Source organism: Neofelis nebulosa, chromosome 6, assembly GCF_028018385.1.
Source record: "Neofelis nebulosa isolate mNeoNeb1 chromosome 6, mNeoNeb1.pri, whole genome shotgun sequence".
In the NCBI taxonomy this organism is placed as follows: Eukaryota; Metazoa; Chordata; class Mammalia; order Carnivora; family Felidae; genus Neofelis; species Neofelis nebulosa.
In genome coordinates, this window is record NC_080787.1 from 130,103,473 (window position 1) to 130,128,720 (window position 25,248).

The 25,248-nt window shown below is 36.6% G+C and overlaps 1 long non-coding RNA gene and 1 other non-coding gene across 2 annotated transcripts in view; one reads left to right on the forward strand and one right to left on the reverse strand.

Annotated features, from left to right (window-relative positions):
- The window catches only part of LOC131514962 (uncharacterized), a 57,531-nt gene that overhangs the window by 19,743 nt on the left and 12,540 nt on the right, over positions 1 to 25,248 (forward strand). The window contains exons 2-3 of the long non-coding RNA XR_009263363.1: positions 683 to 761; positions 5,571 to 5,738. This is a non-coding gene — a long non-coding RNA (uncharacterized LOC131514962). The remainder of the gene's footprint in view (positions 1 to 682; positions 762 to 5,570; positions 5,739 to 25,248) is intronic.
- On the reverse strand, positions 16,453 to 16,525 carry TRNAK-CUU (transfer RNA lysine (anticodon CUU)). The gene has a single exon. It is a non-coding gene; the product is annotated as a tRNA-Lys (tRNA).

A 25,248-nucleotide genomic window follows, 5' to 3' on the forward strand; every position in this document is an offset into this window, starting at 1 on the left:
GGAGTCTCAATACAGGTTAAATATATGGTAAAGTTGCAATCTTAGTATCAACAAGGTGCAGATAGATTTTAAAGAGCACCTACCTCATCATGCCATGTCATGGAGTGGAGCTTTGCACTTAGTGTATAAAAGTTTTACCATAACGTTCACTTTTTAAATTGTGATATTAAGGATTCTGTAATTTTCAGGGCACCTGGGTGGCTCAGTTGGTTAAGCATCCAACTCTTGATTTCAGCTCACGTAAAATGGTCTCAGAGTTGTGAGATTGAGTGTGGAGTCTGCTTCAGATTCTCTCTCCCTCTCTCTCTGCCCCTTCCTGCCTGTTGTCTCCCTCTAAAAAAAAAAAAAAAAAGCTGTAATTTTCTACATAATGTTACTGTTAGATTTCCATAAGTTACCTCTTGGAGGTAACTTTAATTTTCCAACTTCTGTTTTCTAAAAAAAAAACAAAAAACCAAAAATATACAACTCCACTATCTTCAAGTCCACATGAGATACGTTTTATACCATACATATGTCATATATATGTGTATATGTATATATATGTATATATGTATATTATACATATAATATTTGTGTATTGATAACTTTGAAACAGCACATGTTTATAGATAATAAGATTAAACTAATTTCTAATTCTGTGCCTTAACTCCTATTAATAAAAATATTATTTTCAATGCAGCAGTGTATTGGCTCCCTTTGGTTGAAGATGCTGAATTACCTGGAGGGAAAACAACCCTGGTTGAGATAAAGCTAAAGAGGTATGTAGCTCTTACACTGTAGCGACCTGGTTGTTAGCTTGGCCACAAAAATCGGTTGCTGAAGGGTGAGAGATAAACGGGTGGTTTTTATCAGGCCAGGGATCGTAAGAAACAGAAAACATATTTCAATGTTGATCACAGGTGGCAGGAGCTCTAACATCTAGCAAGTCACAGATGCACAGTGTGTCTTCAGTGCCTTGCTACATATCTGATTTGCCCAGCACACTTTTGAAAAATACAGACTCTACTCTGGGACTTCAGTAGAGCAGCTCTTGGATAGGGCAGAAGAATCCGTTTATTCGTGACTCTCATGGTGAGCTGGACATGCGGACTAGTTAGGGAATCACCTCTCTGCCTGTTAGAACTTGTCAGGTGCCAAAGATCCCAGAACTCATTGGTCCCCATGATTCCAACATAGTAGGCTGACTGCGCTGTATTTCGGAACCCTTGAGAAGATTAACAGGCCCTGGGAGTCATGAGCGCATCGCTCCCCAAGTGCCCAAGGGACAGCAATTCACTCCCTCTTCTCTATTGCCATGATCTGCTGCGTCTGCTGTTGTTACATCCTGCATGACAGTGGCCTTGTTTTACAGTCACGTGTGTACCTCTTATTCTCCTGCATTGGCTGAACTTCTAGATAATCGAGGTCTTGTTAGACATTGAGTCTCCCGTAAGAATTCAAAAAATGACTTCCTGAACGGAATCAAATTTTAATTAATTATTGCCATTTCCCTAGTTATCCTCACCCCATGTCCCGCCGGGATATGTCCTGTCGGTGCAAAATATGTAGTTGCTATCTTCTTTTTGGGAGTTACATCCCTCCCTATTTTCTACTGCTTCTGCAAGCTTGGTGGAGTGGCACTGTATTTTTTTAGTCCACGTTGACAGCATACAATATAATGGTTCATTTAGGATGGGTTTTTATGGGGCCTGTCAAGATTTAGCTGTGTTTTGCATAGTAAACGTAATATTAAATGACAAAATGTATCATAGAAGATACTTCGCAACCATCAAGGTGGAAGCAGTGAATGTATAGAAGATTACTATGCATTACAAATGGTGAAGCAGCTAAGATAATAAATAAAGTATAATTGAAATTCAAGGGGCTTTGAATATTAGTGATGTAACAACTCTCTGATCTACAGTCTGTGTTACACTGTGTGATCTACAGTATGTGCTGTAGGAAGGTTGGCTGCTTTTCTTGTGTGTTGGTCTCTTTGCACAGCAGGTGATGTGCCGAACTTAATAACCTGCTGCTTGGTTTTTTTTATTTAAAAAAATAAGATGGGAGCTAAGTCACAACTGCTTTGGGCAAGTCTTATAAAAATGTTTGTGTTTAGAAGTGAGCTAATTTGATTAGAGAACCATGAAATGTGCTCAACAGTGTAATGGAACATCAACTAAATCTAAACTGGCAAAAACCCAGGACTTTGAAAATTAATGAATATTCAATATTGACATGCTCTGAAAATAGCTGTCTTAAGTATGAGGAAAAAAGGAAGGCAGGAGGGAAACGGAGAGAGGGAGAGAAAGAGATTCTATAGACTTCAGACATTTTTATTTCTGTCAAATAATATTGTTACAAAAGAATCACATAATTCAGTCACCATAAAAATTTATAATTGTGTGAGGTCAGGGGCAATGTTTTATTAATTTAGTTTTGTGTTTCCCGACCCACAAAATCCATATCTCATGTGTTTTACCCAGCACTGTTTCAAACATTTGGTAAATTTTTTGCCAAATGATGAATGAAAAACTCTATCAGCATGGATTTCATATTTATTGGATGCAGAGCAGGGAAATTGATTTTATGACAAAAGAAGAAATGGCAGCTACTTTAAAAAAGTAAAATGAATATATCTATAAAACCAGTTGCCAAAAACATGAGAATAAGTAGGCAGTTAAGAGTATACGTGACCTACTGGAGGTCAAATACTGATCTGGGACATCAAAATGTTACAAATACAAAGAAAATTTCCCCCAGTCATCTTATTAAAAAAAAAACAAGAATAACATCTCCTAAAACCTCAAAAACATCTCCTCAAAAGGAAATATGAAGAAGAGAGTAAGGAAAATCTAGCATTTAAATCTATAACACTGTTTAACCAGTACTCCAGTGACAGCATTGTCCATTCAATTGCCCAGACAAGACATAAGACTTTTATGTACAACGCAGTTAATTTATGCTCTGGCTTACTTTCAAGCAGCACAGGAATCTTGCCATAGCTCAGTCCCTGGCGAGACACCGATTCTTAAACTCTTCTTTATTTTTACATGGCAAACCAGATTGAGCAGCAGCAGGATTGTTTAGGTAAAAGATGAGGTATGGCAGAGTAGTAGCAGGACAGAGATATGGTAATGGATATGCTATTCAAGTGGGCTAAGTAAAACAAGTCTTTAATTCAACAAATATGTATTAGTTTCTTTCGGATATACAACAGTGTGCTAAGCCTGGTGATTTACAAAAATGAATCAGAGGCTGGCCCTGCCCTTCAGGCTCCTAGACTGCTGTGGAGGTAATAATTCACAGGCATAAATAGTGAAGAGGGAAGGGATTTCTGTCAGGGAAATTATCTCTTTGGTAGAACAGATTCATTCTTTATGTGGAAGAGATTCAAATCCATATTTCTTATCCTGTGTTCTCAATTGACCATGAGTTTGGTTCTATACTGCCAAATGCTATCTGGGCATTTTCAACTTTATGTACCAAAATGACCCTTTATCTTTTTCCCTATTCCCACATATTTCGCTTTAGCTAGATATTTAGCATTTTTGTTTACCTTCCTTGTCCTCACCAAAAGCGATCAGTTTCTAAAGAACTCAGGTTTGCTGTCATGAAATGTTTTGTTTATCTCTAGGTTGACTATATGCCTCCATTTTATGGGACTAATCCTGGTAGGCATTAATTACCTTAGGTACTAATACAACTTTTATCACTTCTAAAGGTGTCCTTCTTTGGATGGTAAATCATATGATCACACTCCGTATCTCTCCTCTCATGTTCCTTATTCAAGTCTCCATAATTAAAAGATTCTATGCATCCATTTTTCTTCACCTGTCCTCTTTACCAACTTCTCTGCTCAGGCTTATATCTGTCTTTGCTCAGATATCTTTATGGTCCTTTAAACTTTCTTTCTATTTTAAGTCTTTTCAATTTCCAGTCCGCCAAACTGATATTTTCAGCATACCTGATCATTCTCACAAACACTTTGTAGTTCTTTTATTCTTGTTAGGCAAACTCTATAAAGGCCTCTGGATTTAGAGGCTCTATATCATCTGGCCCCCTCTTTATTTTATTTCGCACTTTCCTTGAGGTTTCTCTCTAGTGTATTTGAACCATCCCCACTTTTTGCTGAGCACAACTTGTTCTTTCCTATATTATTCCCATGTCCCTGTTGGCCCTGGTATCAGTCATGGTCCTGGAAAGAAATAGGATATTCTGCTGGGTATATTGGAGTGAGCCTAGATATTGGATTAAATACAAAAGTGAGGGCAAGGAATCCAACAATCCAACCCTCAGATTGTCATAGTTCTGAACATCCCAATATCTGAAAGAGTAGGGGAAAGGAACAGTTACTGGAACCAGGGAGAAAAGCTTTTTGGGGGAGACTGCTTAAAAAGAACTGTGGGGTCTTAAAGATGGACAGAACCAACCTACCATGAATTACTAGAGGAGAGAGAGCTGGGGAGAGAATTTCAAAATATCCTTCTCCATCCTTCTACTTATCTCCTACTGGTAATTTTAAATGGCCAAGCCCAGCCATAAATCAGAGATAACCAGGGAATCTAAGCAGTTTAGACAGGTTAGCTACTGGAACACAGTCCAAGGTGGAGCATGAATCTGAAGGAGAATATAGAAGATAATCTGTCACCATTCCAGTTTGGACAATGACCTTTCTCCTATTTAGCAGAGCCCCATCACATACGATTTTGGCATAGGGAGCCTGCATCTACAAATATCCAAATGCCAGGGTAATAATTTGTGTCTTTTCATATATCCACATATTTTATTTTTCCACTAACTTTTATTTGGATTTATATGATTGACTCAGGGGCCCAATTTGAGAACCATAGAATTTGTAATTGAGGAACTGAGGCCAACAGGTTTCTTTGGAAAGATAAGGGAATTATGGAATATGATTTAATAGTGGACGGACTCTATGTATCTTCACCTTTTTCTACATTTGGAGAGAAGATCACTTACATTGATGATTACTATTGAAGAATTGGCCAGTGAAGTATATTACAAAAGGGACTATGATTCAGCAGTGTCTTTAGTTTTTTTTTCCATAGATGTTAAGCAGGGTGGGAGGCAGCCTCTTGTAATAAACACATTTGGTAATGAGCTCTAAATGGGAGGAAAGAGAATAATTGGCTCACCAGTTTCATGATCTTTGATCGTTACAAAAAATCATTTTTCTATTAATTACTTGAAGGCAAGGAGAAGATCAGTAGAAAGGCAGAGACGTACAACACAAGGGTCATGTACATTTTCTGGTGGTTAGCTCGTGTCCATTTCCCTCTTCTTTTGATAAAAGTTTATCTCTATTTTTGTGGGGATTTGTCCTCCCTGACACAGGCCATATATCTCAGGGGAAGTGGAACCCCTCTTCGGCCACAGAACTATAGCTTCATTATTGGCTTAAGGCAATCATCATTTGCCTTCCTCTGACCAGAGTGATTGATGCAAGGCCTTTGTTCCAAATGCACCCAAGGAATGGAAGGGTAACCTTCCCTAGGATTTCTGGAAAAGATGCTTTTTAAAATTCTTCTTATAGAACTTTGTTATCTTCTCTATATGACATTAAGGAGGAAGAGGAACGACCTGGGAGCCACTGGGAACCAATGTCATGCCATGACGACAGGAGGTTGCTATGAACAGAGCCCACCCGAAGAGGCAGAACTGAGAAGGAGAGAGACTCGGACTCTGGTCACAGCATTTGAACTGCCAAAACAAGCTTCTTTGAAAGGATAAAAGTAAGCACAGAACATTTGGGTCACATGAGCCAATACATTTCCTTTACAGTGTGAGCTATTTTGCCTTGAGTTGTTTGTTCGTTTGTTTTGTTTTGTTTTTGTTTTTGTGTTATTTTTGTTTTTACAGCAACTGGAAGATTATATGCTCATATAAAAGAGTAGGACAATAATAACGACTTAATTTTTAGTGGCTTCCTCCCTCAATTTGGTCTGCTGTTTATTTAATGTGACTCTTTAAAGTGCTTGTGAACTAATTAATCATGCTCTGCCTTTTAAAATAACGATAATATGTAGCGGGTTTTAAATATAAGAATCCTAGGGGCGCCTGGGTGGCTCAGTCGGTCAAGCGGCCGACTTTGGCTCAGGTCATGATCTCGCGGTCCGTGAGTTCGAGGCCCGCGTCAGGCTCTGTGCTGACAGCTCAGAGCCTGGAGCCTGTTTCGGATTCTGTGTCTCCCTCTCCCTGACCCTCCCCTGTTCATGCTTTGTCTCTCTCTGTCTCAAAAATAAAAACGTTAAAAAAAAATTTAAAAAAAAATAAATAAATATAAGAATCCTTTCGAATTTTACCTAAATCTTATATTAATTTTTCACCTATCCACAAACATTTGTAAATACCAATTATCTCTATTACACATTATCCAGGACTGACTGTGCCTGTGCAGAGTACATGAAGTTAGCACCGGTTTTGCTATGTATATATATGTATCTATGTGTGTGTATATATATACAAACACTGGGTAATGTTGTCCATCACTAATACCTTTTCGTTTTAAGAATCACTCTGGTATTTCTTCAGCTAAAGGATGATACATTCTTTAAAAAGAAGGAGATACATGAGAGAGAGCATTTACTAATGCTGGTTGCTATCTGGAAGCCATCACTTTTCACTGGGTTCTCTACTCCTTCGAAAGCTGGACAAGTTGAAAACTAAAAACTCTAAGTAAAAACAAAACCTATAAGATTTAATGAAAAAAAGCCCAACTCATTCGTATACACTAATTAAACTTTTTACATATTACCGTAAGCCACAATCAAGATGTATTCGATTCATAATTTGAGAAGTGAATGTTGTTAGGATGAATAATAATCAGCAATTCTCATTTGCTAAACATAAAACACTGAAAAAAAATTCATTTCCTCCAAATGGCTGAGCAGTTTTATATCAACCATGACAAATGTAATCACAGAAATCTTTGAGCAAATTCATATAAGTTTATTAACTTAAAAATGTATAATACAAATTTTAGTTCACAACAAAGATCACTTTAATTTATTCAACTTCATTGGGATTGCTAAATATAATAATATATACTGCTTCAACAACCAACAATTAGAGAAAACTATTTCTGAATGTTTGGTCAATTACTTGCTAATCTGCAAAGTTCAGTAATACGGTTTCCTGCCATAGTAAATTGAGGTTTCAATGTAAAATAGATGATGCATTCTTTTGGAAATTCCTTTTACAACACAATTAACCTCTTCACCTTTTAGAAAACACATTGTTAGCATATTGGGATGCTATTTAATTTGACACGCTTTATATGGTCGTGATCAGTGCCAAATAACACTTTGTATTTCTCTAAAATTTATTTTACATTTGTTAGTTGGGCTTTCAGCTACTAATTACACTACATTTCAGTTTTTACACAATCCTTTGATCCACTGTATAATAGTAATGTGATGGCATTAACTGCAGAGAGTTCTGGTGGTGGAATCAACATTATCAAATGTTAGAAGGCTGTTTAAGGAAAAAAAACAAAACAAAAAGTCACTTGGAATAACTGTAAGACTTATCTTGGATGGGATTGCTGTTACCAAAGACACACTAGGCTATTTCTCTTGTAGAAAATGTTTCATTCAAGATGTAATAAAAATGTTTCACAAGTACATATGAATAATGAATAAAGAAAATCATAAGCAGGCCAAAAACATTAATACAATAGCAAGCTAATGCTTTGAGAAGGGGTTTATTTTACAGCTTTAACTGTAAACTGTATTATTTTAGAGCTTATATTAAAATTGGAAGTGCTCTAACAAGTGATTCACTGCCAGCTTCTACCCAGGCATCAGCTTCTGTTATAACAATGCTGTTGAGTGGAAGGCCAGCTTGTGCTTGAACACCTCCAGGGAGAGGAAATTCATTACCTTGCAGGGCAGCTCATTACCTTAGCTGTGGCGTATTCTTTTACAATCTAGTTAGCTGGATACATATATGTCACTTCTCTTTGATTGTAAACTAAAGCCAGAGACTAAATCTTACTCACGTTGTTATCCTATTATAATATCTAGCACGGGGCTGTCCAGATGAAAGGTGCTCTCTTAGTATGTGCAACGTGATGATGAGCTAAGGATAGATGTCTACACCATGCAGCTCTAAAAAGTCCTAGTTTTGATTTCTTTTAAAGAATCCCAAAAAGTATTGTTCTCTATGATCAGGCACACACATGAGTTAAAAAAAAATAGGTAACTGACATGTGTTTTTATTTTACTCTACTGCCCATGTGATTTTATTTCATGGATTCTCCTCTTGATTATCCTTTTGCTGGTGCTTATATTAAACGCATCTGAAATAGATGAATTGTATCACACAAACTTTATTTTATCATGCTTAGGAGAAAAACACTAACTGAGATGCTGGTCATAAAAATTCATTGTTTCAGCAGCTGTTTGGTTATCAAATTATTGTATAAACGCTTATAAATATGCACTGCACAATCATTTAGAGAGGAAATAACACTTTACAGCTTTTTAACATTTTTAAACCTGGTTTTCAATAAAAAATTTAAAAAAATTTTGATAAACCCCTCTTATAAATTTGCTTCAGAATCACACTGACTCATCACAGTAGGGCAAAGGAAAAGAAATATATATATATATATATATATATATATATATATATATATATATTTATTTCCCAGAGTCTAAGGACTGGGTTTTGAGTACTAATCTGGTATATTCTGTTATTTGACGTTGGAAGATCATTTAGCTCTGCAAAGATTCAGTTTTCATATGTATAAAATAATGAAAAAGCACACGTCCTGTCTATTTCAAAAGAGACTAGTAAGATCAAATAGAATATTATGCTGAAAGTGCTTTATAAAATGGAAAGCCCTATATAAGTATGAGGTGTGGTAATCACAGAGGAGATTGACAGCCCCACCCCCTACCACCACATTTGAGGACCTTAGGAACATTGACAGACATGTTCTGGACATTATAGTTTTGGATACTTCCCTGTCACCGCCAGATTTGTTTGACTAGTGCTCAAGTGATAAAGTTGCCAGCAGAAATAAATAAGAAAGGCACAGTAACTCTAACGTAGGTAGTAAATCAAATATGGGATATGTCTGGAGTAGTATCAACTAATTCCAAGTTTTGTAAGGACCATACATACATCAAAATCTACATTAATATTTTTTTTAATCAAGGATAACAAATCACAGTAAAATAATTCTTTTATGTTGTCAGAATTGTTTTTTTCAGGGGCTCAAATATTCATGAGGCTCAAAAGGCTACAAAACCCCTACCTCACACCATTTACAAAACTTCACTCAAAATGAATCAATAGCCTAAATGTAAGAGCTAAAACCATAAAACTCTTAGCAAAAAACTTAAGGGTAAATCATCATGACCTTGGGTTAAGCAATGGATTCTATACGTGAGAACAAAAGCAGAAGAAATGGTAGAAAAACAAATAGGTAAATTGTACTTCATTAAAATTCACATATTTTTGGCATCAAAGAACAGTACTGAGAAAGTGAAAAGAAAACCCCCAAAACAGAAAAAGGACAGATATTAAGTATCTGATATTCAGAATATATAAAAACTCTTACAACTCAACAACAAAAAGACAAAAATTCAACTAGGATGTGGACAAAGAACTTGAATACACATTTCTCTAATGATTTATCCAAGAGATCCAGGTATGCTGTTTCAAAGGGGCACGTGCACCCCAATGTTTATAGCAGCACTATTGACAATAGCCAAAGTATGGAAAGAGCCCAAATGTCCATCTATAGATGAATGGATAAAGAAGACATGGTATATATATACAATGGAGTTTTATTCATTTCAATCAAAAAGCATGAAATCTTGCCATTTGTAACTACGTGGATGGAATTGGAGGGTATTATGCTAAACGAAATTAGTCAGTCAGAGAAAGAAAAATATAATATTACTTCACTCACATGAGGACTTTAAGATACAAAACAGATGAACATAAGGAAGGGAAGTAAAAATAATATAAAAACAGGGAGGGGGACAAAACCATAAGAGACTCTTAAATATGGAGAACAAACAGAGGGTTACCGGCAGGGTTTTGGGAGGGGGGATGGGTTAAATGGGTAAGGAATCTACTCCTGAAATCATTGTTGCACTATATGCTAACTAACTTGGATGTTAATTAAAAAATAAGTTAAATAAAAATAAAAAAAGAAGTATCCAAAACAAAAGACATGTATCAATGACAAACAATTCTTAAAGTGATTAGTCATTATAGAAATGAAATTTAAAACAACAAATCTTGAAATTAATAATCTGTTGTATTTCAATGATACCTCAATAATTTTTATAATAATAAAATAACATTTTATATTATCAATATATATTATTAATAATATACAATATAGGATAGTTATAATAGATAATAATAACCAATGAATGACAAGCATTGGCAAGGAAGTGGAGACTCTGAAACCCTCATATATTACATTTCTGGTAGAGATGTAAAAGAGAGCAGCCATTGTGGAAAACAATTGGGTAGTTCCTTAAAAAGTAAAAGGTAGAATTACCGTATGACCCAGCAATTCCACTCTTAGATAGATACTCCAAATAATTGAAAACAGGTGTTTAAACAACAATTCCATATGAATGTTCATAGTATCGATGTCCATAATAACTAAAAAGTAGAAACATCTGTAATGTCCATCAACAGAGATATAAAATGTAGCATTATACAATGGAATATTATTTGGCCATACAAATGAGTAAAGTATTGATACATGCTACAACATGGATGAACCTTGAAAACTTTACGCCAGACATAGAAGAAGCCAGACATGAGAGGTCACATAGTGTATTAATTCATTTATATGAAATATCCAAAGGAGCTAAAATAATAGAGACAAAAAGGAGATTAGTGCTTGCTGGGGGGGGGGGGGTAAGGTAAGGGGTAATGTAAAATTACTGATTAATGGATGTTTGTTTTTGTTGTTTTTTGGTTTTTGGTTTTTTTTGTTTTTTTTTGTGGGGAGAATGATGAAAATGTTTTGAAAGTTAATATAGTAGTTGTACAACATCATCACTGCACTAACTGCCACTCTGTTGAAAGCTTTAAAAGGGTTAATTTTATGTTGTGTGGACTTCAATTAAAAAAAAGTCATTTTACTTTTTAATTTTCGACCTGGTAAAATGAAAAATATAAAAATGCATCATTTCCTAGTCAGTTCGTTTTCTGTGTATACTAATTCTAGTTTTCAATTTTGGTTTGAATAATAAATTGCGTGAAACACACAAGTACAAACTTCGATAAAAATCAAAGGACAATTTTATACATGTTATGATATGGTGATAAAAATTCTTTCTGAGTTTCTGGGGTGTTTAAGCTGTCATAGGGGTATAGCTTTGAACCCCAGAGATGATCTGCTAATCAGAGCTCATTTGCTGTTACTTTTCAATTCTTTCTTCCTGTTTTTCCCAGGGGGAGATGGCTTTCAGGAATTTGAGGAAGTTATAAGAATTGCAACTTAACGATGACATACTTCATATTCAGACATGTAAGGGGGCAGAGGCCAGGATATTGAAGGAAAGAAAAAAGTTATTTTTTTAAAAAAGGAGCTAAAGCAACATTTTTAAAGTAAATGGCTGTATTCGGCATAGCTTGTCAATATGAAAGAAAAGAAACCCAATGAATATATCAGCAATATTTTATAATTTTATCCTCCTTTAAAGCTAACATTTTATGTACAAACTACAAAACATTCCTTTAAAATTATTCTGTATCGGGGTGCCTGGGTGGCTCAGTTGGTCAAGGCTCCAGCTTTGGCTCAGGTTATGATCTCATGGTTGGTGGGTTCCAGCCCCACATCGGGCTCTCTGCTGTCAGTGCAGAGCCCGCTTTGGATCTTCTGTCTCCCTCTCTCTCTGCCTCTCCTGCATACATGCTCATGCTCACACTCTCTCTCTTTTTGTCTCAAAAAAAGAAATAAACATTTAAAAAGATTCTGTATCTAGTTTCTTCATAGGTTGACAGATTTTTAACATATTCTTGAATTAAATACCATATCATCGGAGTGACTGTAAATGAAGTCAAGACATGTTTTGTTTTGTTTTGTTTTTTCTAATTTCATGAATTAATCTCAGAAGGACTTACATTGCGTGGTATGGGTCACATTTCTCACGCCTAAATCAATTGCTCTGGTCAGGGGAAGGAAGCCTTTTTATTGGCCGTCCTAGGACAGGTACTGATCACTGCAGATAGGGAACAAGGCCCTGTCTGGACCTTATTAATGGAGGAGGGATTACTCCCCCGCCCCCCCCACCCCCACTATAGCTTGCTCTTGTTGGAAGGCGTTTTACAGTCCCATCAGCAGTGAAGAAGAGATCCCTTTCTCTACCTCCTGGCTTGTACTTTGTGCTATAACTTCAAAAATGTTAGCCTTTCTGAAAAGTGTGTTGTGATATTTCATTTGTTCTTTTAATTTGCATTTTCTTAATGGCTAGTGATATTGATCATTTATCAAAAGTGTATTTGCTGTCTGTATATCGTTTGGGGTGAACTATTTTGTTTTTGCCCATTTCTAACTGGATTATTGTTAATGTGGAATTTTGAGAGTTCTTTACGTATTACATATAGAAGTCATTCGTCAGATACGTGGTTTGCAAATATTTTCTCAGTCTATACGGCTTGTCTTCTAATCTTCTTAATAAGGTCTTTGGGAGGGCAGACATTTTTAATTTTGCTGCAGTCCCATTTATTGATTATTTCCTTTTATAGACCATGCTTTTGCCTTCATGTCCCAGATCTGTTCACCAGGCTCTAAACGTCAAACTAAACCCTATACCCGACCTAAAAAATCAACTCAAAATGGTCATAGATTTCAATGTAAAGTGTAAAAGTTTTTAAAAATATTTGTTATGTCTTTATTTTATTTTGAGAGAGAGAGAGACCGAGTACGAGTAGGGGAGGGGCAAAGAGGGAGAGGGAGACACAGAATCTGAAGCAGGCCCCAGGCTCGGAGGTGTCAGCACAGAGCCTGACGTGGGGCTCGAACCCACAAACTACGAGATCATGACCTGAGCTGAATTGACTGAGCCACCCAGGTGCCCCTAAAGTGTAAAATTTTAATTTTAAAGATAACATGTAAGATTTGTTACATTGTATAAAATTGCTATGTTTCCTCTTTCATTTTGGGTCACTTTGAAAATTCAGGTATGCCAGGAAATATTTAGAATTTCTCTGTGTAAACTAAACAGGAGAAATGATAAATGGTAAAATATCTTAGATTCCTATCCAAGTAAGTCATAGTCTTTGTTTATTCTATTCCCTTCCTGACATGTATTAGGACATTTCAGCAAGAGCTGGGGAGTCATTCCCTGATTCCAAAGGGCATTAACATAGACCCCGAAGTGGTCACAGGCACATCCATTACCACGATATAAAAATCTTGTTAATCATTACGTTTGTGCCATAAGCAGCAATTGTTACCTTTGAACTAAAGATTCTGACTGAGATTGAAAGTTACCGAGATAGGAAACTACTTTCGGGATGCAGGGTGTTCCTTGGAGTTCCTGGTGGGAAGCTGCTTCTGTGTTCTGTTTGGAGGCGGCACTGAGGGTTTTACAATAGGAGCACTTTCTATATTGAGGCTGCAAGATATTTGTCATAATGCAGTCAGGCCAAATCGAGAGTGGCTGAAAGGAAATGGTCTTTCCTTCCTCCTCAAGCTGTATTTATAATTTCCTCTTCATTTTTAGTTTGGCTACCCTGGTGTGGAAATTTTCTCCTGACTGGGCAATAAAACAAGTAAAATCTACTTCTCACCAGCAGGTAAATAAAGCGGAGAGCCCCAGTTAAAATAATAACAGAAAACCCTGGGATTTGAATAAGGCAACTTCTTTTGCAAGCATACAAATGAAGGTGTCGGATGAGTATTGATCTGGAAATTAACTTTACGATTCCCTTTTAACAGAGTATGTGTAATCCATAAAAGCTGTAAGTTATTATACACAAAATATCCTGTTGCCTTTTGGCAGTTTTTTTTTTTGGGGGGGGGGGAGTATACGTTTATGGTGTTCCAAAGTTTAGTTTTAAATCACATGATGTGATTAGATGGAAAAGAATTTGGTAACTGACAGGAGAGTGGAGTTAACTGTACTCACGAGAGACCAGCCTTAAGTTCTCCAGACTACCATATTGACAGAAATTCTCAATGAATCATTCAGAAAACTCAGGAGGGGCTGGAATATGTACTCGTTGTTGCCAGGCTAACCTGGGAGGCCATTTTTGTTTTACACTGGGATAGTAGTTTTAGATTGTAGTGTTGGGGAGGGATGAAGGAGAGAAGTCACCAACTATTACTGCTGTCACCTTCCTAGAGATGACTGGGAGACCTGTTTTGGGTTACCGTGGATATCTTCTGGGACAATAGTGACAACTATCACCACCCAATTTATTAAATCCCAATAGGAATGTTTCCATCATCTCTTTGCTAGGGATTGTTTAGATGTAACATTTTCCAGAAGTACTGGAAAATTTACTTATGTGCCAAAAATAAGAGTGAAATTGACTAGAAGCAGAAAGTCCCTGTCCAAGCTGAGGAAATGCAAAAAGTAAACAAACGGTATAAATAGAGAAAGAATGTAAGTCTGTGGTTAGCAGTGACGTCTGGATGTCCAGTTTAAAGTTTTGTGCTTTATTCCCAACCTTTACTTACAAACTTAATAAGATTACAACAATATAAATATCCAACAGTCTTTCGTTAGGTGACCATTTCATAAATATGTCATTCTGAAATGTTTTGAGATTTGAATCTTGAAAATGAGGGTCTATCAAAAGCAACTCATTTTAATTTTCCGTTTTATTTATTTTTTATTTTTTTAAAAATTTTTTTTTCAACGTTTTTTATTTATTTTTGGGACAGAGAGAGACAGAGCATGAACAGGGGAGGGGCAGAGAGAGAGGGAGACACAGAATCGGAAACAGGCTCCAGGCTCCGAGCCATCAGCCCAGAGCCCGACGCGGGGCTCGAACTCACGGACCGCGAGATCGTGACCTGGCTGAAGTCGGACGATTAACCGACTGCGCCACCCAGGCGCCCCTAATTTTCCGTTTTAAATTCATGTTGGAGATAATAACATATACTCTTTTAACCTAAACACACCTTTTACTGTGGGTTATAGATTTTCCAACCCTAAATTATGTTGGTTGGTGGTCTTAGTTACCGTTTGAAAGTCTGATGTTTATCGATTTTTGTGATTGTTGTTTGATTTATTTTAGTTTTGTTTTTGGCCTTAAATCTTTAGGATACTTTTTTTAAAAAAAATTTTTAATGTTTTTATTTATTTTTGAAGGAGAGAGAGACAGAGCATGAGCGGGGGAGGAGCAGAGAGAGAGGGAGACATAGAATTTGAAGCAGGCTCCAGGCTCTGAGCTGTAACATAGAGCCCGATGCGGGGCTCGAACTCACAAACTGTGACATTATGACCTGAGCCTAAGTCGGATGCTTAACTGACTGAGCCACCTAGGCGCCCCTGGGATACTTATTTTTAAAGTATTCAGAATCTAACAAACGTGAAATATTTTTAGGTTCCTCCTTGCATGGTTTTTGAGTTGAGATTGTCCCAGGTACTGGTTATCTTGACTGTTAATGAATTTGTGAAGATTAAGAAATAAAAATTACAGTGAATACCTTATAATTTATATATTGATCGTGCACTATTTTTTTTTTATTTTTTTTAACGTTTATTTATTTTTGAGACAGAGAGAGATAGAGCATGAACGGTGGAGAGTCAGAGAGAGGGAGACACAGAATCGGAAACAGGCTCTAGGCTCTGAGCTGTCAGCACAGAGCCCGACGTGGGGCTCGAACTCACGGACCGCAAGATCATGACCTGAGCGAAGTCGGCCGCTTAACTGACTGAGCCACCCAGGTGCCCCAATCGTGCAGTATTTTGAAAGTACAACAATTAACTGTGGAAATACACAGAGATACTGGTATTTTCTTTCTAATGCCTTAGGCAATAGGTTAGTACAACTGCAGATTTAGATTCATGTTTTCATAATAAGGATATCACTTGAAACGTAAAGTAGTTCATTTCCTTCACATTCTGTATTTGAAATTTAATGATATTGACCCCATTTTAAAATGTAGCTTATAAAAGTTTGTAGTCCATATATTTAACTGCAAATCCTTATGATTATATAATATCTAATGGAAATTATTAGATTATCATGGTTTCTATGCAGTGATTCAAGGCCTAAGAATGAGATAAATGTTAAATCTTCTTCACATTTTGGGCCATCTTCTGCTATTTTGAGATATGTTTCCTACAAAGAAAAAGATCCCAAAGTCATTGTTAGTCAAAAATTTGGTTTTTCTTGACTTACTATACATTGTAAAATCACACTACCCTTTTCTTCTCTTCCTTTCTCTATTGCTGCTACTTGTTAACTGTTTTACAATTTTTTTTTTTTTTTTTTAACAAAGCACTATGCCCAACATGGGGCTTGAACTCATGACCCTGAGATCAAGAGTCTCATGCTCTACTGACTGAGCCAGCCAGGCACCCCTACAACTAATTATTTTAATAAACTCTAAGAATGTTATTGACCAGAACGGACCTTAGATACTATTTTGACAAGTCTCTATGTCTCACGTATGAGAAAGCTAAAGTCTGAAAGTATTATTCTGGAGGGAAAGAAAAATACCTTCATCCTCCTATCCTTCTGGTTCTCAGTGGGGTCTGTGTGACAAAAGACAAATTAAGACAAGTGTGCACATTTATTTAATGTAAATTTTACCTGACATGGGCACTTCATATGGAAATGAAGACAGAAAGATAGAGTTCATCTGAGTGTCTTTATACCAGGTTTGATGAAGAGGAGAAAGTGGTAGAAAAATGTGGCAGAACAAAAAGGATATGAGCTAAGGGTAGTAAACTGAGGGAAAGTTAGCAAAACCTGTTCATTCAGATTTATCTCACTCTTCTTTTTTGAGATAAGGATGATCCTTTCCTCTGGGAGGGGAGAGGGTCCTTCTCACATAAAGATCTTATGAACTGATTCAGGGAAAATCCTTCCTGTACTGGCTGTTTCTCAAATGTCTTCAGCTTAAAGTAATCAATATGCCCAGACACCGTATTTGGGGGTAGTATATCCTGGACCCCATTAGTGCCCCCTTTGTCTTTCCTAAGGAAAGTGGTGACACAGCAAAGGTCATGTGCTGAAACAGGGATACTTTTTATAACTATTTATTTAAAAAATCTTCTTGGTCTTCCTCTTTCTTTAAAGCCCAGCTGACAATTTCCAGACATTTCATGACAGAAAAATTTTTAAATGGCATACATGCTTCTTTTCCAATTATGTAAAGGTAAATACAATGTATTGAGTCTCCAATAATGGGTATTTATAAATTAAATTGAACCTTTGTACGTTTAAAAAATTTTTTTCAAGTACTCTTTGCTACTCTCCCATGTGGGGCTAGAACTCACGACCCCAAGATCGAGAGTCTTATGCTTTAATTACTGTGCCTGCCAGGTGCCCCACATTTCAGGGTTTTTTTTTTTTTTTAAATATTTTATCAGCCTAGTGACTTGATTTGTGCTTGTTAGTGATGCATGCTTTCTATGGAAAAACTAACATAATCTTCAAAGAATAATTTTGACACAATTTATCACTGAGTACTATTGTTTTGTTCTTTAGAATGTCTTGGCTTATCTACCTCTATAACCCGGATCTCTGTCATGTCCTCAAGAGCATGGCTTACTAGAAAAAGATCATAATTCTTGAAGTTGAAAAATCAAAACTCAAATTCTATCTTGCTAGGTGTACGGCCTTTGAAATCTACTTACATCTTCTGGTCACTAGTTTTTATGTTTCTAAAATGAGGACTATTCTGTATGTCTTAGGTGATAGGAATGATTTTTATTACTTATTTTGCTTATTGACGTAACCTATGGATGTTTGTTAGGTAGTTACTTAGTGATTTGTTGACTGAGTAATTGTTTCACTCCTGCTTGAGGAGACAATCCTCAGCTGTATTTGGTGAAAGGTGAAAGAGCTGTTTTAGCAACTGAATAAAATTTTAAGATGGATAACGTACATACAACTGCTTAAATGTTAAAGTCAGTGAGAATCCCTCCAAATCTGTACATGGAAGGGACCTTGGAACTTATCTGTTACCAATCTCTCATTTCACCAAAAAGAAAACTTAGCTGAACACCATAGTGGTTTCACAGAAAGTTCATGTGCATTCTGGAACAGAACATAGATCTCTCTACTTTAAGTCTCCAACACCTTCCATAATATTACGCCACCTCTCTCTATAAAAGGGTGATTATGTTGAGTCCAGGTATACTCGTATATTTTAACAGATATGTCAAAACCATGAGAATTGCCAGATGCATTTTGTAAGATTTCATTAAATAATTAAACACACATATATTAGGATCTATATTTCTTCAGGTAAATAATTATTAAACTGATATAAATTAAAATCAATTTTTAAATCTGTGCCTTAGGTTATAACAACGTTCAATAAGATTCGACTGGAAGCCATCACAGGCCATTTTCCTGTGTGTTAAAGCAAAACTGGATTTCTTTTCTGAGGAAAATGTTGACTCTGACAATATGTTATCTCCTTTGTGCACACCTGTGTAGAAATGGAATGAGTTTCCAACTGTTCATATGTTGTTGCTAGTTCCTAACAGTTTGCAAGGAGATGTCAGGCCTGTGATTGTCATGTGATCCACCTTAAATTGACATTGTATTATCTTTACTATCCAGGTACTAATCAGAATACAACTTTAAACTTACTACCCCACAATTTTTACCTAGGTCTGCGGGATTTATTGAGGATTGAAAAATATGCCAAGAATATCTCTCTAAGACATTCTACAACTTACTCCTCTGTCATGTCAGACCATCATAGAGGTCCACAATGGAGCAACACTATTTTGGCTAGTTGTAGGGTAGTTTTCATTGAACATTACTTTGGTCTCATGTCAATGTCGCAATTCCAAATGCTGGTGATACCAGTGCCCTCTGGGACAGACTCATTTCCTGGAGGAATGCCAAGGCCATTGCCCTTTCTACCAATCGGTACTTACCTCAGGAGGACTAAAGGAAAAAATTGTCTCTATTCTTGGTAACAGCAGTGGTTATCACTGCCCTCCACTGCTGGTCTTGGTGATGTGATCCCATCTTGCCAACTCTGTAACTTATGAAACATAATTTTTCCTTATTCTCTTTTTTGGTTATTACCATCATCATTATTGTATGCATTAGCTTTGGGAAAAGCAAATTTACAGCCCAAATTCTTACAAATTATTTTATGGAATTCCTTGGTGTATTAAACTTTCCTCTGACTTCACCTCATTCTTTGCCTTCTTATTTTCATCACTTATTTTTTTTATCTTGTCAGAATCCATGCAATTTTATAAACAGCCCTAATACATTTTTACAATAGATATTTGAATAAATAGTATTTTTTTCAAACTGTATGTCACTGAGAAAGTGTTTTGATGTACATTTTTGCTCTATATACAGCTACTCTCATAGATAAAATGTAATTTTGCAAGGTTTTCAAGGAACTAAAGAATCTTGAGAAAACAGAGGTAGAGGGATGTGTCAGTAAATGTGGAAAAGTGATGATGAAACTAATGATAATAGACTAAAAAGAGGAGGAAGATGAAGGAAAATGAAGTATAGAAAAGAAAGAGGAAGGAGAAGAACTTAGCATGTGCCAAGAACCATAGAAAAAAAAGCAGTTTCCATCTACTTGAATTTGACTCAGGACAAAAACTACATTTAGAGAAGTTAAGTAAATTTCCTCATGTTAGATAATGTATAAGTTACAAAAATTGAACTCTTCAACTTTGCTACCAAAACTTTTTGTTGTTGTTGTTGTTGTTAAAAGTTTGTTTACTTATTTTGAGAGAGAGAGAGAGAGCCTGAGCAGGGGAGGGGCAGAAAGACGGAGAGAGAGAGAATCCCAAGCAGGCTTTGCACTGTCAACACAGAGCCAGATGTGGGGCTTGAACTCATGGAGTGTGAGATTGTGACCTGAGCTGAAAAAAGACACTTAACCAACCGAGCCACACAGGTGCCCCCAAAACTTTTTTTTTTTTTTAATCAAAAGCAACATGAATTCAAATTGTATTCTATGCTTTTCCTTCAGTCTAATTCATTAATCTCACAAATAACTTTGGATTCAACTGAGATCTCTTGTATAATCTGTGCTACTACATCCTGAGAGAAGTTAATTCTGTCCTAAAATGACATCTGAAGCCAATATTTATAACCCAGTCTTATGTCCTTGCCAAGTTTCCTGTGCTAATGATCTTAAGCTTCAATAACAACTGTCATGTAGATGAATTGTGAGGTACTTTGGAAGCTATATGAACATAGCACACAGCCTATATCACATATATATTTTCTGTATTACCCCTGGATTAAAATGTCACCTATTTTAAGAATTCCCAGCAAAGCATAAAGAAAAACGCAAATACATATACCATGACCAAGTGAAAATTCAGAGTAAAAATTAAGGTTGACAGAATGTCATTATCACACAAATTAGACTGGACATGGAAATTAATCTTTGGAATTTATAAAACTATAATTATCATTTCTTTGTATTTTCATTCATTTCCTTTTAAAAAGAAAATATAGGGGCGCCTGGGTGGCGCAGTCGGTTAAGCGTCCGACTTCAGCCAGGTCACGATCTTGCGGTCTGTGAGTTCGAGCCCCGCGTCGGGCTCTGGGCCGATGGCTCGGAGCCTGGAGCCTGTTTCCGATTCTGTGTCTCCCTCTCTCTCTGCCCCTCCCCCGCTCATGCTCTGTCTCTCTCTGTCCCAAAAATAAATAAAAAACATTGAAAAAAAATTAAAAAAAAAAAAAGAAAATATAGGAAGAAAACTGGTTATCAGCATTTTACGGTTAATTAATTCAGAGTCATTCAATGGTATAAAATTGCTTCATACAATTCTGAAATAACAAATTTAAATCTTACCCTAACTGTGACATACTAAATAATTTTTTTATTATAATACTGATTTCTCTCCAATGTATACAATAGCCTCCTTGTATTTTAATGTTATTTAAAATTTAAAAAGAAAACATCAAATTTGACACATCCTGGTGTGTTTTTTTTTCTATCTTGTCATTGTTTTTGTTTTTGTTTTTTTGAGAGAGAGAAAGAGAGAGCATGAGTGGGGGAGGGGCTGTGGGAAAGAGAGAATCTTAAGCAGGCTTCATACTCAGTGGGGAGCTACACATGGGGCTCAATCTCACAACAGAGATCATGACCTGACCCAAAATCAAGAGTTGGACACTTAAAGAACTGAAGCACCCAGACACCCCTGACACATTATCTTTTGATAGAAATTACTGCTAAGGAAATTCCACCATTAGAGTTTTCAAACATGTCTGACCATAAGACTCCTGTGAAGAATCCAGATTCTTGCGCCCTCTCAGACAGTATTGTTTCAGTCTTCCAGAGGGGCCTCATAATGTGAGGCTTTTTACAACTCCAATTGATTCTTTTCATAAAGGAAGTGTGGGAAATAATGATTAAGGTAATATTCACCTTAAGAAAGAAATATAATAAGTGTATAGGTGTTTAGAAGCTTAATTTTGAAGGATATTTACTGCCATCTGGTAGAATGCTAGGACCCAGGGTTATCTTGGGATTTAAGGCCTGCAGACATCTGAATTCATCGTACTTTTCCTTCCTCACTTCTAATGATCTCTGGCTCCCACTTTTTAATTGGGCACCATGAGGAAGCCTGTAGTCCCCTGCGACGGTATGTTGATTCTCATTCTCATGTCCTTATTCTGCTACCTCCGGATGCACTACTTTTTTTCTTTACCTCCTTTTGTCCCCTCATCCTCACCATCTTCTTTCCCTTCATTAATCCTATTCATTAAAACCCCTGGGGCGCCTGGGAGGCTCAGTCAGTTGAGTGTCCCACTCTGGCTCAGGTCATGATCTCATGGTTTGTAGCTTCGAGCCCCACGTCAGGCTCTGTGCTGACAGCTCAAAGCCTGGAGCCTGCTTCGGATTCTGGGTCTGCCTCTCTCTCTGTCCCTCCCCTGCTTGTGTTCTGTCTGTCTGTCTGTCTCTCTCTCTCTTAATCAAAAATAAACATTAAAAAAATAAAAAAAAATAGAGTCTAGACTTGAGTGGGTTCTAGAGCAGTACACGCACAGCTTTTTTTAGTAAGTCAAGCTGTGTACAATCAGGGAGGCACCAGAGAACATTCATCCTAAAAGCAAGAAAACAAGTGCTCTGAGGTCAAGTGGTTGCTAGCCTCCAAATAACCACTAGAAACTCAAAGCAGGAGGTCCTGATCCTGAGATCACCTTTCCTCATTCGTTGCATACGTGTGTATGTGTGTGTGCATTTGCGTTTGTGTCTATGGATTTTATAACCTCTTCTCCTGAACCAAACTTGAACAAAATGGGGCTTCAGTGTCTCACTGGCCATACCTGGAAGATCCTGAAAAGCCCACACTGATTAGTTTCAGTGCAACTGAGTCTTGTTCCTTCTTTTATTTAGAGGACAAGAGTCTTGGAAGGTAGGGCATAATTTGCTTCCCATTTGAGAAACTGCATAAAATCTAGATGTACAATCTCAAAACAAATTAAGTTATAAATTTATCAGACATAGCCTTGGTTCAGTGTTCGCAAGAACAGAGAAGAATGAGGTGGGTCAGAGGGTTAAGTTCTTCTCACATAGGCCGTGAGTGATATCACAGCTTGTGTCCTCTTGATTTGTAATGGAAATTAGACCCAGTAAGGGGCATCTTACCTTTTAAGCCATGACATTTTTGAAATTATACATTCTAAGCAGGCTGGATAATATTTTAAACAAAACACTATTGAAAATCCAGTTCATCAGAGTCACTGCACATACTCAATTGCTGATTTTTATATTGCAGTATTTTTGGCTCTAAAATCATGATGAAATAACACCAAAAGCAAATGGGCCATATTATGCACAAATTGTTTGCTAAATCTAAATTGCTAAATTGAAGCTTTTTCCAGCTGTGTCAGAACAAAAATATATTCAGCTACAAATGTATAGAATTGGGATATTTCGAAGGTGCAAAATATGCGTGGGGGTGCCATTATAAAACTGATTGAAAAAATATATCCTTTCTTTAAGTTCTGTTTTTTAAATAGAGAAAATTTATATTTCTGAACAAATCCTTTCCACATTAACATTTCCTAGGACATGTGTCCCATTTGGTCTATAAAATCCTAAAATGAGATTATGAAATAAGAAATCTGCTCATCTCATAAGGAGACTTGGATGGCTTGATGTAAAATTAAAACTGGATGTCTGTAACACAGAGCACCTTACGTTCTATGGGATGCATAATGACTCAAAAATTTTAAATTATTACTTAGATTCTTAAGGTTCATGGAAAGGTTATTCTTGCAAATTTACTTTAGAATTACCATACTGTAGAAGCTAAAAGAGATGTTAAAAATTTTGATTCTGTCCTTCAAATTTAAATGTCTAGGAAATAAGTAATGCAACTGAGTGTTTTCAGACTCCTTCGGGAAGGGCCCACCATTGTTTTGCTCCAGTAAATCTGTAATGTTTAAGAATAGGGAGTCCATTGCCATATATATTAAATACATATATTTATTTTTTTGTTATTTTTTTTAAGTTTATTTATTTATTTTGAGAGAGAGAGCAAAAGCTTGAGCAGGGGAGGGGTAGAGACAGGGGGAGAGAAAGAATCCCAAGCAGGCTCTGCCTTTGTTAGCATAGAGCCTGATGTGGGGCTTGAACACACAAACCACGAGTTCATGACCTGAGCTGAAATCAAGGGTCAGCCACTCATCAGACTGAGCCACCTGGGCGTTCCTATATATTTAATTTTTAAGAAAAGTTCAAAATCCAGATTTTAAGTGGATTTTTCCCAGTTTTAAATAGCTATGTGCACCAAACAGTTGTCATCGATGAGCTACATGTGACTTTTGAGTTACCCATTTGCCATTTATGTTTCAGAAAATGGCTTTTTGTTTTTTCAGGTGATAGCAGAACTATGCCACCCCATGCAGAGCATTATCTTTTGCTTCTGAACTTCTCCCCACTTCCTCGCGGCTCACTCAAACCCCCCTTAGCCATGTCCATCCTAACTTCTTTGAAAGTTTGGAGGAAGTTTTGATTCTCCTAGTAAACATTTCCCCTTCTGAAGCTTATTGAACTCTCCTTCCACCTTCCTTCAGAACATATTTTTGTCTCATCTGTTTGGTAGGAATTATATACCACTGCGTGACATCTTTCGTAGGATCATATTATGCTGCCCATTAATTTATACTTCTTTAACTTGAGATAAAATTCATGGTGGCTTTTAGTACATTTACAATGTTGTACAACATCACCACCATCTAGTTCCAGAATATTGATATTACCCCAAAGGAAAATCTTTACCCATTATGCAGTCACTATTCATTTCCCCCTCTCTCCAGCCCCTCACAACCATTAAACAGTCACTCCTTAATCCCTACTCCTTGATCCCTTAGCCTCTGGCAATCACAAGATGGCTGTCTCCCTGGATTTGTCTACTGTGAATGTACCATATAAAGGGAATCATGCGAAACGTGGCCTTTGTGTCTGTCTTCCTTCACTTAGCATAATGCCTTTGATATCCACCTATGTTGTGGCGTATATCCTTGCTTCATTCCTTTTTATGGTTGAGTAAGATTCTATCCTATGGATATACCACTACTTATCCATCCATCAACAGATAGACATTTGAATTATTACCATTGTTGGACCAATTTTGAATAGTGCTACTTTGAACGTTTGTGCACAAGTTTTTGCTGGAACATCTATTTTTCATTCTTTTGTATATATATCTGGTAGAGGAATTGCTGAGTTTTATGGGAACACTGTGTTTAACTTTCGAAGAAGAGTCAAATGTTTTCCACAGTGGTAGCACTCTTCTATTCTGACCAGCAATGTGTGAGAGTTCATTTCTCCGTGTTTCGTTACTAGCCAACGCTTGTTACATTCTGGTGTTTTTTCTTTTTTTTAATTTTTGTATTTTTGTTGTAGCCATTTAGTTTCTATGAAGTGATATCTTGTGGTTTTAATTTGCATTTCTCTAATGACTGATGCTATTTAGCACATTTTCAAGTGCATATTGGATACTTAAGTATATCTTTTTTGAAGAAATGCCTGTTCAAGTCTTCTGCCAATTTTTAAATTGGACTGGTTGCCTTTTTGTTGTTGAGTTTTAAGTGTAACTTATACATTCTGGATGCTGG